Here is an 8,381-nt window from a genome sequence, read left to right on the forward strand (position 1 = left end):
CTTAAAGTAACTCTTGGTAGGTATGTACTATTGCCATTTTAAACTTTGTTTTTGTAGTTTGCTCATTTCTTCTTTTTGTTTTTATTTTTGTGGTTTGATGATTTTCTTTTGTAGTATGCTTAAGTTCCTTGTTTTTTGGTTTTTGTGAATCTGTTGTATGTGTTTGATTTGTGGTTAACCTAGTCTTCAAGTATGTTACCCATGATTATACCCACTTGCTTTAAACTGACAGTTATACAAGTTCAAACACATTCTAAAAATCTAATTTTTATACTTCTCTCCCCACACTCTGCAGTTTTGATGTCTTGCTTTGTATCTTCATGCTTATCCTTTTGCTGTTTATTGTAATAGTTATAATCACTTTAACAAAAATATTTTGTTTGTTTTTTAAACTACGTACTGGTTTATTTAAATATCCTCAAATCTTTTATTCATTTGCCTTTCTTATCATGATTTTCCATTTCCTATAGATTCTTGCTTCTTTTCTATTTAGAGAAGACCCTTCAGTATTTCTTTTAGGGTGGGTTTAATATTACTGAATTCTTTTAGTTTTAGCTTACCTGTGAAATTTTTTTAATTTCACCTTCTATTTTAAATGATAATCTTGCTGGACAGAATAGTTTAGTTTACAGTATTTCCCTCTCATGACATTGAATACATCATGCCACTCCCTTCTGGCCTGCAAAGTTTCTGCAGAGAAATCAGTTGATAGTCTTATGAGACTTCCCTTATAACTTAATCTTTATTTTTCTTTTGCTGTCTTCAGAATCCTCTCTTTAACTTTTGCCATTTTAATTATGATGTGTCTTGCTACAGATCTGTTTGGGTTCGTATCATATTGGAGTCTCTGTGTTTCCTGTACTCGAATATCTATTTCTTTCTTTACGTTGGAAAGTTTTCAGCCATAATTTCTCCCAATACCTTTTCGATCCCTGCTTTTCTGTCTCTTTTCCTTCGGGAAGTCCTATTAAGTGTTAAGTTAGCACACTTTATATTATCACATAGATCCCACATATTGCTGTCAACAGCATGATTTCCATTATTCTATTTTGCAGATCACTTATTTGTTTTTCTTTGTCATACGGTGCTATTCATTGCTTCTAGATTGGTTTTTATTTCAGCAATTGAATAGTTTGATTTGACTCATCTTTATAGTTTTGGTTCATTGTTACAGTGAGCTACATTTTTATCAATAAACTTTCTTAATTTCTTTAGCATTTTTATTGCCTGCTTTTTGAACTCAGGGTCTGATAGGCTACTGAGGTCTGTTCCATTATTTTTTTCAGGGGATTTCTCTTGTTCTTTTGATTAAAAGCAGTTTCTCTGCTTTTTTCATTTTACTTAACTCTAAGTCTCTCAGAATTTAGGAGAAATAGTTATCTACTGTGGTTTTAAAGGGGTGTTTTTATGTAAGATCATCCCTGTGAACACTGTGTGTTTTCAATATTTTTGGTGTAAAGGTTGGTTTTGGTATAGATAATAACCATGTCTTTCTTCAGAGTGTGCTGACTGTTGTCCCTTGCTAGGGAGTGTGATTGATGTTGTGTTTAGAGATTGTGCTGGATGTGAAGTGGGGCTTCCTCTGTGGCTGTCATTGCCCTATTAGGGATGGGATCTGCTCCCCAGCTGTTGGAGTAGAAGCTCTGTGGGCCCGGTTTGATCAGACTCCATTGCCCTTGTTTGTGTGCCTTGCTCCAAAGGAGATGATTGCTAAAGCAAGGGAGGCACATGTGGTCACAGCAAACCTATGTGCCGCCTGTGTAGGCATCTGCAGTTCCACCCAGAAGAAACCCGAGGTTGCATCCCTTTCTCTGTTGTGTTTGTCCCAAATCTAGTGCAAGGCTATGGCGTGTAGTAGCGTGGTGCTGGGGTCAGGGTATTAAAGCTGCAAGAACGGAGGTGGCTCTGCCACTGCCTGGGCTCTGGACTGCCTCTGTGGCAGTCTTCTCCCAGGACCTGTCTGCCCCAGATCTATACATGCAGCAAAATTGTTATAAAAACCCCAACCTTATTTTTGTGGAACTTGACAAGCTGATTTTTAAAACTGCTTGGACAAACAAAGGGCCAAGAATAGTTATGACACTCTTAAAGGGGGAAAATCAAGTGGGAGGACTTGCTTGTTGGATATCAAGACTCATTATGAAGCCACAGCAATTAAGGGGATATGGAGTTGGTACAAGAATACACAAATAGATCAGTAGAAAATATACAAGTCCCAGAAACAGACATTTGATTATGATATACAGATACTTGATTTATGAAAAAGATGGGACTTTGTAGTGTTGGGGGAAAACTGCTCTTTTCAATAATGATGCTAGAACAACTGGACAACTATTTAACTAGAAAATATGAAAGATATATCCAGAATGTAGTAAAGAGATAAGGAGATGGAAATTATAAGTCAGCACATGGAAAATTTAATGGACTAACATATATCTAATTAGAGTTTCAAAAGGAAAAAGTGAAGACAATGAAGCAAAAGCAATATTTTAAAAACAATGAGGGCTTCCCTGGTAGCTCAGTGGTAAAGCATTCACCTGCCAATGCAGGTTTGATCCCTGGTCTGGGAAAATTCCACATGCTGCAGAGCAGCTAAGCCCGTGCACCACAACTGCTGAGCCTGTGTTCTAGAGCTTGGAAGCCACGACTATTGAGCCATGTCCCACAACTACTGAAGCCCTTGCACCTAGAGCTCATGCTCTGCAACAAGAGAAGCCACGACAACGAGAAGCCCTCACACCACAACTGGAGAGTAGCCCCCACTCGCAGCAACTAGAGAAAAAGCCTGTGCCACAACAAAAACCCAGCACAGCCAAAAATAAATAAAATTATGAAAAAATTAAAAATAATGGCTAAGAATGTTCCAGAACTGATGAAAAATATGAATCCACAGATCCATGATGTACAACAATACCCAAAACAGAATAAATAGAAAGCTTTATCCTGAAATTATAGAACATTACAAACAATGAAAATATCATGAGAGCAATCAGATGGGAGGGAACACGTAACAAAAAGGAATAACAAAATGAGAAAAGAATTCCTAGCAACTTTGGTGAAAGTCACCATCGGTGTAGAATTGAGTATCCAGTCTAAATATGTTGATAATCAAATAGATGAATGGAAAAAGACACCAATTTGTTTTTTAAAAAAAAGAAAGAAAACATGTAAGATGATTCTAAAGTATAAGATCACAGAAAGGTTGACATTAAGAGGATGAGACCCATGCATACATGGACCTTCATCTATGACAAAGATGGCATTAAGAATAATGGGGAGAGAATGGCTCTTGATTCTGGGTCAACTGGGAATCCATACAGAAAGCAAAAGATTTTTGACCCCTATCTTGCCATCCACAAAAGTCAATCTTAGCTGGACTACAGATTTAAATGTGAAAAGTAGAACAGTAAGACTTTTAAGTACATGATATTAAGAGGATGTTTTCATGACATGAGAATAGAGAAGAGTAAAATACTTCAATATAAAAATACTTTTTATATTGAAGTATAGTAGTCGGAGAAGGCAATGGCACCCCACTCCAGTACTCTTACCTGGAAAATCCCATGGACGGAGGGCCTGGTGGGCTGTAGTCCATGGGGTCGCTAAGAGTCGGACACGACTTCACTTTCACTTTCACTTTCTATAGTTGATTTACACTATTGTTTTAGTTTTAAGTCTACAACAAAGTGATTTGGTTATACATATGTATATATTCTTTTTAAAAATTCTTTTCCATTATAATTTATCACAAGATATTGAATATAGTTCCCTTTACTATGCAGTGAATTCTTCTGTTCAGTTCAGTCGCTCAGTCGTGTCTGACTCTTTGCAACCCCATGAATCGCAGCACGCCAGGCCTCCCTTGTCCATCACCAACTCCCAGAGTTCACTGAGACTCACGTCCATCAAGTCAGTGATGCCATCCAGCCATCTCATCCTCTGTTGTCCCCTTCTCCTCTTGCCCCCAATCCCTCCCAGCATCAGAGTCTTTTCCAATGAATCAACTCTTCGCATGAGGTGGCCAAAGTACTGGAGTTTCAGCTTTAGCATCATTCCTTCCAAAGAAATCCCAGGGATGATCTCCTTTAGAAGGGACTGGTTGGATCTCCTTGCAGTCCCAGGGACTCTCAAGAGTCTTCTCCAACACCACAGTTCAAAAGCATCAATTCTTCAGCGCTCAGCTTTCTTCACAGTCCAATTCTCACATCCATACATGACCACTGGAAAAACCATAGCCTTGACTAGACGGACCTTTGTTGGCAAAGTAATGTTTCTGCGTTTCAATATGCTATCTATGTTGGTCATAACCTTCCTTCCTCCTTACTGTTTATCATAATGTATTATTTTGATTAAAGGAGAATGAATTCTTAAGTCGACAGAAAAAGCATTGTTTGTGATAGTAATAGATTGGCAATAACATAGAGGTCCATAATAGGAGACATATTAAATTATATTATTTCCATGAGTAGATCTAACTTCAATAGGGCAATAACCACACCAGACTGGACTTCGGTTTAATCAGTACCCTTTTGGCTTTTGCTTTAACTGAGTGTTAGTGAAGTGAGTGAGTCATTCAGTCATGTCCAGCTCTTTGCAACCCCGTGGACTATATAGCCTGCCAGGCTCCTCTGTCCATGGAATTCTCCAGGCAAGAATACTGGAGTGGGTAGTCATTCCCTTCTCCAGGTATCTTCCTGACACAGGAATCAAATTGGGGTCTCCTGCATTGCAGGCAAATTCTTTACCATCTTTGCTACCAGCGAAGCCCAAATATAACCGACTCTTTGTGGCCCCATGGACCATAACCCACCAGGTTCCTCTGTCCATGGAATTCTCCAGGCAAGAATACTGGAGTGGGTGACCGTTCCCTTCTCCAGGGGATCTTCCTGACCCCGGGATCAAACCCAGGTCTCCTACACTGCAGACAGATTCTTTACCATCTGAGTCACCTATCTGCTCACTTAACTTTAACAAAACACCTGAGTAGTAAAGGTTATTAAAATAGTCCTTGTCCGAATGATTTCTACTCAAAGTTTCTCAAAATGTATGGCTTAAGGCTTTAATTATAATTTCAATTATGGCTGAGCCCAAGTAATTGGATCTATAATTTTCTATTTCTACGATGTGTTTTGTCAGATTGTAGGAGAAAAACCACCTGATTGGAGCTGGGCCTTTGGCTGGAGGAACCAGTCAGTCTGCAGCAAGAGAATCAAGGGAATAAATCCTCAGTGTCACTCTCCGCTTATCTTCTGCTGCTGTTCCCATTGGCTGAGCCCAGGGGAAGCCAAAGAGCATGAGAAACACTTAAAGATGTCCATATTGTTCAGCGCCCAGGGCAGAAAGCAGCATCAGTAATTTCAAAAGGGCCATAAATGTTTCCTAACTTTGTATGTCCACCAAGTAGTAGAATCTGTTTCCTCACCTCTTGAATCTCAGGTTGGCCATGTGACTTATTTTTGGATAATGGAGCATTAGCAAACATGATGCAAGCAGAGTTTTGACAGATATTGGAACTTACAAACTGGCTTCCCAACAGTTCTTAAGACCCCTACCTATGTGAAGAAGTCTGGGCTCGCCTACCGGATGACGAGAGACATTTGACTTGTCACTCCAGCTTTTAACCACACAACACTCCAAAGCAGAGTGACCCACCTGACCACAAATTGGTGGGGGAACCTTGCCAGGGCTATCAGAGGAACTGTTCTGCTGACCCAACTCCGAATGGCTAACCCAGAATTGTGAGTAAAGTGAAAGGAATTCCTTGGCAGTCCAGTGGTTAGGACCTCACTCTCATTGCCGAAGGCCTGGGTTCAATCCCTGGTTGGGGAACTAAGATCCCACGAGCTGTTTACATTGCCAGATCAATTTCAAGATAAGTATATCAAGTTCCATAAAATCTCTTGTTTGTACTTCAATAAGTATTGAATTAAATTTATAAATTAATTTGGGAAAAAAGTGATGTATTTATGTCATTAAGTCTTCCTAGTTAATAATGTGATATAGCTCTATTTCTATTGGGAATGATATATGTTTTCTATGTTTCTTCTTTCAGTTTTTAAAATATTGGTATACAGGAACACTACTAATCTTTGTATGTTGATTTTGTATCCAGCAATTTGATTGGATGCTCTTATTAGTTCTCATAACTTTACACATTCTCCTGGATATTCTATAGGGACAATATCATAAATATTGGCAATTTTTGTTTCTTCTTTTCCACTTCTCTGACTCTTGTTTATTCTTATGGTCTTAATACATTTGTTAAGCCCTTCAGCACCATGTGGAGAAATGACAGCTGCTATCTGTCTTATTACTTTAATCTGCTAATGTGGTATATTAATAGATTTTCTTTATTGAACATGTGGCATTTCTTGGATAAATCAAACTTGGTCATTATAGATTACTTTTTCTGAATTAAATATAACATTTACTCAGAATTTTTATGCTTTTAAGAGTAATTTTGCTAACAGTTTCCCTTTTTTGTACTGTTCTTGTCCAATTTTACTGTCAAGGCTATACCATGCTCTTAAAACAAACTGGGTAGCATACGAATTATCTACTTCTTAAAGCATTTTGAATATTATAGAAATAATCTGTTCCCTAAAGGTTCTGTAAAATTTGCTTCTTCATTGCTCATGCATTTGATTTAATGGTTATTGGTTTGTCCACATTTTTTTTTCTTCTTGAGACATGTGGGGGAGTAACTCTTTCTCCTGACCTCAGGCTTCCACGTGGAGGAAAGTCTACTCATGCAGTCCCCTTGGCCTTGAGTCTCCCCCACTATACCTCCTCATAGGCAAGACAAGAGTTGGATGACAGGTGAACTCAGCTCCTTTCGGGAGCTGGGTGAGCCATAGACCATATGGTCACAAAGAGTCAGACACAACTGAAGCAACTTAGCATGCACACACGTGGTTATCTTCCATAGAATAAGAGCGCTGCATAACTTCTGGGGGAGCCAAGGCTGTCCATCCATGACAAAGTAATTATGTCGAATTCATTGGTGAGTTATTACAAGTTCACTTAGCTGCACACCAAAACCACTATCTCTAAACTGCTTTAATAATAATTGTGTTACTTTGACTCTTTTCTACTTGGTTATAGTTAATGATAAAGAACTTGAGAGGCGGGGTGGGGGGGGGGGAAGGGTGTCCAACATCTGGTGCATTGGCTGAACATTTTGAAAAATAAATGCAACTAGAGAAATTGAGACTATGGGGTGGTGAGGGTTCATGTTTTATAGCTTTTGAGTTTTGACCTTGGTATTTTATAGCAGCCCAGATTGTGCAGTTGGCTTTTGTGGGGATAGCTTCCTCAAGTGGCTTCAGCTTTTGTGCTTTAGTAAGCATGGCAGACCTGGGGGTCGTGATGTTGATGGGTCATCATGGTTTATGGTAGTTGTATCCTCAGGTTTCTGGCTGTTTTTCTGAAAAAGGGTTGGTTTTTTGTTTTCATTGTGGTAAAATATACATAAAATTTATCAGTTTAGTCATTTTAAAGTGTACAATTGGTAGCATTATATACATTTACATTGCTGTGTGTAACAAAAGGGTTGTTTTTAAAAGATACAGAATTGGACAAGGGTTGCTTGCTCTGGTCTTCATGTGAAGGTATCTACATATTGACCATGAATACTGCACCCAGTTTGGACTGGTATTGGAGGAGAAACTGACTCAGAAATGAGGAGTGTGTGTGTGTGTATGGATATATTCACACACACACACATATATATACACATATCAGGGAGTTAGAACAACCTAAAGGAAGATTAGATGCTGGAGAAGCAACTATGATGTCCCTTTCTTAGAGAGAACAATGATGAATATCATACATTTTTGAAAAAACGAGACCATGCATCATCATCTAGTGTGGTAGCTAGTAACCACATGTGGCTATTTCAGTGCAGGTTTAATTAAATTAACATTTCACTCTTCAGTCATACTGGCCACATTTCAAGTGCTGAGAAGCCACTGACTGACTGACTACCCTAAGTGCTGACTCCCTTACTGAACAGTACAGATGTGAAACATTTACATTATCACAGAATATAAATCCTAGTTAACATACCATGCTTTGCCATCCAATATTTAAAAGTTTACCTTTCATGCCTGAAAAATATCCCACTGAATGATGTGCCATCAATTGTTTGACCATTCCTATGTGAATATTTTTAAGACGGACACACACAACTAAATAACACTCTAAAAAGCTATATGATATAGTCTCCCCTCATTATCACAAGCACTGAGAGCTTCATCTTAAATATGGCCAATTTGATAGGCAAAAATAGATCCCAACTTCTGTTATCCTAAGTATTAATTAGCTGAACAGTGACCCAATGTAATTTGTTACAGAGCTGAAAGACACAGTGCAGCTTGGAC

The sequence above is a fragment of the Bubalus kerabau genome, chromosome 8, assembly GCF_029407905.1.
Source record: "Bubalus kerabau isolate K-KA32 ecotype Philippines breed swamp buffalo chromosome 8, PCC_UOA_SB_1v2, whole genome shotgun sequence".
NCBI lineage: Eukaryota > Metazoa > Chordata > Mammalia > Artiodactyla > Bovidae > Bubalus > Bubalus kerabau.